General features: G+C 39.3%; 9 non-coding genes across 9 annotated transcripts; all 9 read right to left on the bottom strand.

Moving 5' to 3' along the window:
- Positions 1 to 456: 456 nt before the first annotated feature.
- On the bottom strand, positions 457 to 530 carry trnat-ugu (transfer RNA threonine (anticodon UGU)). Its single transcript has one exon. It is a non-coding gene; the product is annotated as a tRNA-Thr (tRNA).
- Positions 531 to 1,636: 1,106 nt separating this feature from the next.
- trnat-ugu (transfer RNA threonine (anticodon UGU)) lies at positions 1,637 to 1,710 on the bottom strand. The gene has a single exon. It is a non-coding gene; the product is annotated as a tRNA-Thr (tRNA).
- A 1,103-nt stretch (positions 1,711 to 2,813) lies between these two features.
- trnat-ugu (transfer RNA threonine (anticodon UGU)) lies at positions 2,814 to 2,887 on the bottom strand. The gene has a single exon. It is a non-coding gene; the product is annotated as a tRNA-Thr (tRNA).
- Positions 2,888 to 3,982: 1,095 nt separating this feature from the next.
- Positions 3,983 to 4,056, bottom strand: trnat-ugu (transfer RNA threonine (anticodon UGU)). Its single transcript has one exon. It is a non-coding gene; the product is annotated as a tRNA-Thr (tRNA).
- A 951-nt stretch (positions 4,057 to 5,007) lies between these two features.
- trnat-ugu (transfer RNA threonine (anticodon UGU)) lies at positions 5,008 to 5,082 on the bottom strand. The gene has a single exon. It is a non-coding gene; the product is annotated as a tRNA-Thr (tRNA).
- Positions 5,083 to 6,161: 1,079 nt separating this feature from the next.
- Positions 6,162 to 6,235, bottom strand: trnat-ugu (transfer RNA threonine (anticodon UGU)). The gene has a single exon. It is a non-coding gene; the product is annotated as a tRNA-Thr (tRNA).
- Positions 6,236 to 7,344: 1,109 nt separating this feature from the next.
- On the bottom strand, positions 7,345 to 7,418 carry trnat-ugu (transfer RNA threonine (anticodon UGU)). The gene has a single exon. It is a non-coding gene; the product is annotated as a tRNA-Thr (tRNA).
- Positions 7,419 to 8,547: 1,129 nt separating this feature from the next.
- Positions 8,548 to 8,621, bottom strand: trnat-ugu (transfer RNA threonine (anticodon UGU)). The gene has a single exon. It is a non-coding gene; the product is annotated as a tRNA-Thr (tRNA).
- A 1,112-nt stretch (positions 8,622 to 9,733) lies between these two features.
- On the bottom strand, positions 9,734 to 9,807 carry trnat-ugu (transfer RNA threonine (anticodon UGU)). The gene has a single exon. It is a non-coding gene; the product is annotated as a tRNA-Thr (tRNA).
- Between the last annotated feature and the right edge of the window lie 193 nt (positions 9,808 to 10,000).

Below are 10,000 nucleotides of genomic sequence, written 5' to 3'. Positions count from 1 at the left end.
ATAGATAGATAGATAGATAGATTGATTGATTGATTGATTGATTGAATGAATGAAACCAGAAAGGGCTGGGTGATGGAAGAGTGAAATGTGTTTTTTTTAATGTGATTGCTGCATGGAGGACGAGGTGGCCGAGTGGTAAAGGCCATGCCTTGCACTGTGCTCTGTACGCGCAGGTTTGAATCCCATCCCCGTCGTTTTTTGTCACGTTTTCCTCCGTGGCCTTGGCTCCGTCTACCTCAACTTTGCCGTGCCGGTCCTAACGGTACAGGGCTCTGTGGCGCAGTGGATAGCATGTTGGACTTTTATGCTGGTTGTGTGGTGTGATTCAAAGGTTGCGGGTTTGAGTCCCGCCAGAGTCGTGAATGTTTATGTGTGTGTTTTTTTGGATTAATTAGTTGTGTTTTTTTTTAGAAGAAGAAGACAGTATGCATTTAGCTTTGGGACAAGAATTAAAAGAGGCACTGCTGGGATTCGAACCCAGGATGTCCTGTTTACAAGGCAGGTGCTTTAACCAACTAAACCACAATGCCCCACACGTGCCAACTGCTCGATGTCTCCTCCAGGTGCTCTATGTGGTGCACTTGTTTTGTGTGTCGTACTTATACGGCAGGATGCTACAGTTGTGAGTTGGAGGCTCCCCGGGAGCTGCTTTTTCAAAACTTGCAATCTGGATACAAATGATCTGGATTTGTAATCCTATATTTTGTGATTGAGATTACTTTTTAAAATGCTGGACTTTTTAATCGCAGTTATTCATAATATGGATAATCCAGCAGTGACATTTTCTGAACAAATGGATCAAAATGACCCAGATTACAAGTTTTGAAAAACCGGCTCCTGGTGCATATCTCTTTTGTGTCTCCCTCTGGTCCTGTAATTTTGATTGATTTAGCTTCAATGACAACATTAATCATGTGAAACGGAGGAGATAAGAAGACTTTTTTTGTAATGGTATGGCTAATAGATGGATGGATAGAGAGGAGAGAGTTAAAAAATAATATTTATTTTTAGAAATCAAAATATAGATAGAGAGAGAAAAAAAATATATATACAGTGTATTTATAATTAAAAATCAAAAGTTAGATAGAGATGAATAAAATAAATAATATTGACAATTATAAATCAAAAGATAGATAGATAGATAGATAGATAGATAGATAGATAGATAGATAGATAGATAGATAGATAGATAGATAGATAGATTGATTGATTGATTGATTGATTGAATGAATGAAACCAGAAAGGGCTGGGTGATGGAAGAGTGAAATGTGTTTTTTTTAATTTGATTGCTGCATGGAGGACGAGGTGGCCGAGTGGTAAAGGCCATGCCTTGCACTGTGCTCTGTACGCGCAGGTTTGAATCCCATCCCCGTCGTTTTTTGGCACGTTTTCCTCCGTGGCCTTGGCTCCGTCTACCTCAACTTTGCCGTGCCGGTCATAACGGTACAGGGCTCTGTGGCGCAGTGGATAGCATGTTGGACTTTTATGCTGGTTGTGTGGTGTGATTCAAAGGTTGCGGGTTTGAGTCCCGCCAGAGTCGTGAATGTTTATGTGTGTGTTTTTGGATTAATTAGTTGTGTTTTTTTTTTAGAAGAAGAAGACGGTATGCATTTAGCTTTGGGACAAGAATTAAAAGAGGCACTGCTGGGATTCGAACCCAGGATCTCCTGTTTACAAGACAGGTGCTTTAACCAACTGAGCCACAATGCCCCACACGTGCCATCTGCTCGATGTCTCCTCCAGGTGCTCTGTGTGGTGCACTTGTTTTGTGTGTCGTACTTATACGGCAGGATGCTGCAGTTGTGAGTTGGAGGCTCCCCGGGAGCTGCTTTTTCAAAACTTGCAATCTGGATACAAATGATCTGGATTTGTAATCCTATATTTTGTCATTGAGATTACTTTTTAAAATGCTGGACTTTTTAATCGCAGTTATTCATAATATGGATAATCCAGCAGTGACATTTTCTGAACAAATGGATCAAAATGATCCAGATTACAAGTTTTGAAAAACCGGCTCCTGGTGCATATCTCTTTTGTGTCTCCCTCTGGTCCTGTAATTTTGATTGATTTAGCTTCAATGACAACATTAATCATGTGAAACGGAGGAGATAAGAAGACTTTTTTTGTAATGGTATGGCTAATAGATGGATGGATAGAGAGAAGGAGAGAGTTAAAAAATAATATTTATTTTTAGAAATCAAAATATAGAAAGAGAGAGAAAAAAATATATATATACAGTGTATTTATAATTAAAAATCAAAAGTTAGATAGAGATGAATAAAATAAATAATATTGACAATTATAAATCAAAAGATTGATAGATAGATAGATAGATAGATAGATAGATAGATAGATAGATAGATAGATAGATAGATAGATTGATTGATTGATTGATTGATTGAATGAATGAAACCAGAAAGGGCTGGGTGATGGAAGAGTGAAATGTGTTTTTTTTTAATGTGATTGCTGCATGGAGGACAAGGTGGCCGAGTGGTAAAGGCCATGCCTTGCACTGTGCTCTGTACGCGCAGGTTTGAATCCCATCTCCGTCGTTTTTTGGCACGTTTTCCTCTGTGGCCTTGGCTCCGTCTACCTCAACTTTGCCGTGCCGGTCATAACGGTACAGGGCTCTGTGGCGCAGTGGATAGCATGTTGGACTTTTAGGCTGGTTGTGTGGTGTGATTCAAAGGTTGCGGGTTTGAGTCCCGCCAGAGTCGTGAATGTTTATGTGTGTGTTTTTGGATTAATTAGTTGTGTTTTTTTTTTAGAAGAAGAAGACGGTATGCATTTAGCTTTGGGACAAGAATTAAAAGAGGCACTGCTGGGATTCGAACCCAGGATCTCCTGTTTACAAGACAGGTGCTTTAACCAACTAAGCCACAATGCCCCACACGTGCCAACTGCTCGATGTCTCCTCCAGGTGCTCTGTGTGGTGCACTTGTTTTGTGTGTCGTACTTATACGGCAGGATGCTGCAGTTGTGAGTTGGAGGCTCCCCGGGAGCTGCTTTTTCAAAACTTGCAATCTGGATACAAATGATCTGGATTTGTAATCCTATATTTTGTCATTGAGATTACTTTTTAAAATGCTGGACTTTTTAATCGCAGTTATTCATAATATGGATAATCCAGCAGTGACATTTTCTGAACAAATGGATCAAAATGATCCAGATTACAAGTTTTGAAAAACCGGCTCCTGGTGCATATCTCTTTTGTGTCTCCCTCTGGTCCTGTAATTTTGATTGATTTAGCTTCAATGACAACATTAATCATGTGAAACGGAGGAGATAAGAAGACTTTTTTTGTAATGGTATGGCTAATAGATGGATGGATAGAGAGAAGGAGAGAGTTAAAAAATAATATTTATTTTTAGAAATCAAAATATAGATAGAGAGAGAAAAAAATATATATATACAGTGTATTTATAATTAAAAATCAAAAGTTAGATAGAGATGAATAAAATAAATAATATTGACAATTATAAATCAAAAGATTGATAGATAGATAGATAGATAGATAGATAGATAGATAGATAGATAGATAGATAGATAGATTGATTGATTGATTGATTGAATGAATGAAACCAGAAAGGGCTGGGTGATGGAAGAGTGAAATGTGTTTTTTTTTAATGTGATTGCTGCATGGAGGACAAGGTGGCCGAGTGGTAAAGGCCATGCCTTGCACTGTGCTCTGTACGCGCAGGTTTGAATCCCATCTCCGTCGTTTTTTGGCACGTTTTCCTCTGTGGCCTTGGCTCCGTCTACCTCAACTTTGCCGTGCCGGTCATAACGGTACAGGGCTCTGTGGCGCAGTGGATAGCATGTTGGACTTTTAGGCTGGTTGTGTGGTGTGATTCAAAGGTTGCGGGTTTGAGTCCCGCCAGAGTCGTGAATGTTTATGTGTGTTTTCTTAGATTAATTAGTTGTGTTTTTTTTTTAGAAGAAGAAGACGGTATGCATTTAGCTTTGGGACAAGAATAAAAAGAGGCACTGCTGGGATTCGAACCCAGGATCTCCTGTTTACAAGACAGGTGCTTTAACCAACTAAGCCACAATGCCCCACACGTGCCAACTGCTCGATGTCTCCTCCAGGTGCTCTATGTGGTGCACTTGTTTTGTGTGTCGTACTTATACGGCAGGATGCTGCAGTTGTGAGTTGGAGGCTCCCCGGGAGCTGCTTTTTCAAAACTTGCAATCTGGATACAAATGATCTGGATTTGTAATCCTATATTTTGTGATTGAGATTACTTTTTAAAATGCTGGACTTTTTAATTGCAGTTATTCATAATATGGATAATCCAGCAGTGACATTTTCTGAACAAATGGATCAAAATGATCCAGATTACAAGTTTTGAAAAACCGGCTCCTGGTGCATATCTCTTTTGTGTCTCCCTCTGGTCCTGTAATTTTGATTGATTTAGCTTCAATGACAACATTAATCATGTGAAACGGAGGAGATAAGAAGACTTTTTTTGTAATGGTATGGCTAATAGATGGATGGATAGAGAGGAGGAGAGAGTAAAAAAATAATATTTATTTTTAGAAATCAAAATATAGATAGATAGATAGATAGATAGATAGATAGATTGATTGATTGAATGAATGAAACCAGAAAGGGCTGGGTGATGGAAGAGTGAAATGTGTTTTTTTTAATGTGATTGCTGCATGGAGGACGAGGTGGCCGAGTGGTAAAGGCCATGCCTTGCACTGTGCTCTGTACGCGCAGGTTTGAATCCCATCCCCGTCGTTTTTTGGCACGTTTTCCTCCGTGGCCTTGGCTCCGTCTACCTCAACTTTGCCGTGCCGGTCATAACGGTACAGGGCTCTGTGGCGCAGTGGATAGCATGTTGGACTTTTATGCTGGTTGTGTGGTGTGATTCAAAGGTTGCGGGTTTGAGTCCCGCCAGAGTCGTGAATGTTTATGTGTGTGTTTTTTTGGATTAATTAGTTGTGTTTTTTTTTTAGAAGAAGAAGACGGTATGCATTTAACTTTGGGACAAGAATTAAAAGAGGCACTGCTGGGATTCGAACCCAGGATCTCCTGTTTACAAGCCAGGTGCTTTAACCAACTAAGCCACAATGGCCCACACGTGCCAACTGCTCGATGTCTCCTCCAGGTGCTCTATGTGGTGCACTTGTTTTGTGTGTCGTACTTATACGGCAGGATGCTACAGTTGTGAGTTGGAGGCTCCCCGGGAGCTGCTTTTTCAAAACTTGCAATCTGGATACAAATGATCTGGATTTGTAATCCTATATTTTGTGATTGAGATTACTTTTTAAAATGCTGGACTTTTTAATCGCAGTTATTCATAATATGGATAATCCAGCAGTGACATTTTCTGAACAAATGGATCAAAATGACCCAGATTACAAGTTTTGAAAAACCGGCTCCTGGTGCATATCTCTTTTGTGTCTCCCTCTGGTCCTGTAATTTTGATTGATTTAGCTTCAATGACAACATTAATCATGTGAAACGGAGGAGATAAGAAGACTTTTTTTGTAATGGTATGGCTAATAGATGGATGGATAGAGAGAAGGAGAGAGTTAAAAAATAATATTTATTTTTAGAAATCAAAATATAGATAGAGAGAGAAAAAAATATATATATACAGTGTATTTATAATTAAAAATCAAAAGTTAGATAGAGATGAATAAAATAAATAATATTGACAATTATAAATCGATAGATAGATAGATAGATAGATAGATAGATAGATAGATAGATAGATAGATAGATTGATTGATTGATTGATTGAATGAATGAAACCAGAAAGGGCTGGGTCATGGAAGAGTGAAATGTGTTTTTTTAATGTGATTGCTGCATGGAGGACGAGGTGGCCGAGTGGTAAAGGCCATGCCTTGCACTGTGCTCTGTACGCGCAGGTTTGAATCCCATCCCCGTCGTTTTTTGGCACGTTTTCCTCCGTGGCCTTGGCTCCGTCTACCTCAACTTTGCCGTGCCGGTCCTAACGGTACAGGGCTCTGTGGCGCAGTGGATAGCATGTTGGACTTTTATGCTGGTTGTGTGGTGTGATTCAAAGGTTGCGGGTATGAGTCCCACCAGAGTCGTGAATGTTTATGTGTGTTTTTTTGGATTAATTAGTTGTGTTTTTTTTTAGAAGAAGAAGACAGTATGCATTTAGCTTTGGGACAAGAATTAAAAGAGGCACTGCTGGGATTCGAACCCAGGATGTCCTGTTTACAAGACAGGTGCTTTAACCAACTAAGCCACAATGCCCCACACGTGCCAACTGCTCGATGTCTCCTCCAGGTGCTCTATGTGGTGCACTTGTTTTGTGTGTCGTACTTATACGGCAGGATGCTACAGTTGTGAGTTGGAGGCTCCCCGGGAGCTGCTTTTTCAAAACTTGCAATCTGGATACAAATGATCTGGATTTGTAATCCTATATTTTGTGATTGAGATTACTTTTTAAAATGCTGGACTTTTTAATCGCAGTTATTCATAATATGGATAATCCAGCAGTGACATTTTCTGAACAAATGGATCAAAATGACCCAGATTACAAGTTTTGAAAAACCGGCTCCTGGTGCATATCTCTTTTGTGTCTCCCTCTGGTCCTGTAATTTTGATTGATTTAGCTTCAATGACAACATTAATCATGTGAAACGGAGGAGATAAGAAGACTTTTTTTGTAATGGTATGGCTAATAGATGGATGGATAGAGAGGAGAGAGTTAAAAAATAATATTTATTTTTAGAAATCAAAATATAGATAGAGAGAGAAAAAAAATATATATACAGTGTATTTATAATTAAAAATCAAAAGTTAGATAGAGATGAATAAAATAAATAATATTGACAATTATAATTCAAAAGATAGATAGATAGATAGATAGATAGATAGATAGATAGATAGATAGATAGATTGATAGATAGATAGATAGATAGATAGATTGATTGATTGATTGATTGATTGAATGAATGAAACCAGAAAGGGCTGGGTGATGGAAGAGTGAAATGTGTTTTTTTTAATGTGATTGCTGCATGGAGGACGAGGTGGCCGAGTGGTAAAGGCCATGCCTTGCACTGTGCTCTGTACGCGCAGGTTTGAATCCCATCCCCGTCGTTTTTTGGCACGTTTTCCTCCGTGGCCTTGGCTCCGTCTACCTCAACTTTGCCGTGCCGGTCCTAACGGTACAGGGCTCTGTGGCGCAGTGGATAGCATGATGGACTTTTATGCTGGTTGTGTGGTGTGATTCAAAGGTTGCGGGTTTGAGTCCCGCCAGAGTCGTGAATGTTTATGTGTGTTTTTTTGGATTAATTAGTTGTGTTTTTTTTTAGAAGAAGAAGACAGTATGCATTTAGCTTTGGGACAAGAATTAAAAGAGGCACTGCTGGGATTCGAACCCAGGATGTCCTGTTTACAAGGCAGGTGCTTTAACCAACTAAACCACAATGCCCCACACGTGCCAACTGCTCGATGTCTCCTCCAGGTGCTCTATGTGGTGAACTTGTTTTGTGTGTCGTACTTATACGGCAGGATGCTACAGTTGTGAGTTGGAGGCTCCCCGGGAGCTGCTTTTTCAAAACTTGCAATCTGGATACAAATGATCTGGATTTGTAATCCTATATTTTGTGATTGAGATTACTTTTTAAAATGCTGGACTTTTTAATCGCAGTTATTCATAATATGGATAATCCAGCAGTGACATTTTCTGAACAAATGGATCAAAATGACCCAGATTACAAGTTTTGAAAAACCGGCTCTGGTGCATATCTCTTTTGTGTCTCCCTCTGGTCCTGTAATTTTGATTGATTTAGCTTCAATGACAACATTAATCATGTGAAACGGAGGAGATAAGAAGACTTTTTTTGTAATGGTATGGCTAATAGATGGATGGATAGAGAGGAGAGAGTTAAAAAATAATATTTATTTTTAGAAATCAAAATATAGATAGCGAGAGAAAAAAAATATATATACAGTGTATTTATAATTAAAAATCAAAAGTTAGATAGAGATGAATAAAATAAATAATATTGACAATTATAAATCAAAAGATAGATAGATAGATAGATAGATAGATAGATAGATAGATAGATAGATAGATAGATAGATAGATAGATAGATAGATAGATAGATAGATAGATAGATAGATAGATAGATAGATTGATTGATTGAATGAATGAAACCAGAAAGGGCTGGGTGATGGAAGAGTGAAATGTGTTTTTTTTAATGTGATTGCTGCATGGAGGATGAGATGGCCGAGTGGTAAAGGCCATGCCTTGCACTGTGCTCTGTACGCGCAGGTTTGAATCCCATCCCCGTCGTTTTTTGGCACGTTTTCCTCCGTGGCCTTGGCTCCGTCTACCTCAACTTTGCCGTGCCGGTCATAACGGTACAGGGCTCTGTGGCGCAGTGGATAGCATGTTGGACTTTTATGCTGGTTGTGTGGTGTGATTCAAAGGTTGCGGGTTTGAGTCCCGCCAGAGTCGTGAATGTTTATGTGTGTGTTTTTGGATTAATTAGTTGTGTTTTTTTTTTAGAAGAAGAAGACGGTATGCATTTAGCTTTGGGACAAGAATTAAAAGAGGCACTGCTGGGATTCGAACCCAGGATCTCCTGTTTACAAGACAGGTGCTTTAACCAACTAAGCCACAATGCCCCACACGTGCCAACTGCTCGATGTCTCCTCCAGGTGCTCTGTGTGGTGCACTTGTTTTGTGTGTCGTACTTATACGGCAGGATGCTGCAGTTGTGAGTTGGAGGCTCCCCGGGAGCTGCTTTTTCAAAACTTGCAATCTGGATACAAATGATCTGGATTTGTAATCCTATATTTTGTGATTGAGATTACTTTTTAAAATGCTGGACTTTTTAATCGCAGTTATTCATAATATGGATAATCCAGCAGTGACATTTTCTGAACAAATGGATCAAAATGATCCAGATTACAAGTTTTGAAAAACCGGCTCCTGGTGCATATCTCTTTTGTGTCTCCCTCTGGTCCTGTAATTTTGATTGATTTAGCTTCAATGACAACATTAATCATGTGAAACGGAGGAGATAAGAAGACTTTTTTTGTAATGGTATGGCTAATAGATGGATGGATAAAGAGAAGGAGAGAGTTAAAAAATAATATTTATTTTTAGAAATCAAAATATAGAAAGAGAGAGAAAAAAATATATATATACAGTGTATTTATAATTAAAAATCAAAAGTTAGATAGAGATGAATAAAATAAATAATATTGACAATTATAAATCAAAAGATTGATAGATAGATAGATTGATTGATTGACAGATAGATAGATAGATAGATAGATAGATCGATCGATCGATCGATAGATTGATAGATCGATTGATTGAATGAATGAAACCAGAAAGGGCTGGGTGATGGAAGAGTGAAATGTGTTTTTTTTTAATGTGATTGCTGCATGGAGGACAAGGTGGCCGAGTGGTAAAGGCCATGCCTTGCACTGTGCTCTGTACGCGCAGGTTTGAATCCCATCTCCGTCGTTTTTTGGCACGTTTTCCTCCGTGGCCTTGGCTCCGTCTACCTCAACTTTGCCGTGCCGGTCATAACGGTACAGGGCTCTGTGGCGCAGTGGATAGCATGTTGGACTTTTAGGCTGGTTGTGTGGTGTGATTCAAAGGTTGCGGGTTTGAGTCCCGCCAGAGTCGTGAATTTTTATGTGTGTTTTTTTGGATTAATTAGTTGTGTTTTTTTTTTTAGAAGAAGAAGACGGTATACATTTAGCTTTGGGACAAGAATAAAAAGAGGCATTGCTGGGATTCGAACCCAGGATCGCCTGTTTACAAGGCAGGTGCTTTAACCAACTAAGCCACAATGCCCCACACGTGCCAACTGCTCGATGTCTCCTCCAGGTGCTCTATGTGGTGCACTTGTTTTGTGTGTCGTACTTATACGGCAGGATGCTGCAGTTCTGAGTTGGAGGCTCCCCGGGAGCTGCTTTTTCAAAACTTGCATTCCGGATACAAATGATCTGGATTTGTAATCCTATATTTTGTGATTGAGATTACTTTT

The sequence above is a fragment of the Acipenser ruthenus genome, chromosome 24, assembly GCF_902713425.1.
Source record: "Acipenser ruthenus chromosome 24, fAciRut3.2 maternal haplotype, whole genome shotgun sequence".
In the NCBI taxonomy this organism is placed as follows: Eukaryota; Metazoa; Chordata; class Actinopteri; order Acipenseriformes; family Acipenseridae; genus Acipenser; species Acipenser ruthenus.
This window is presented reverse-complemented; position numbering and strand designations above follow the sequence as displayed.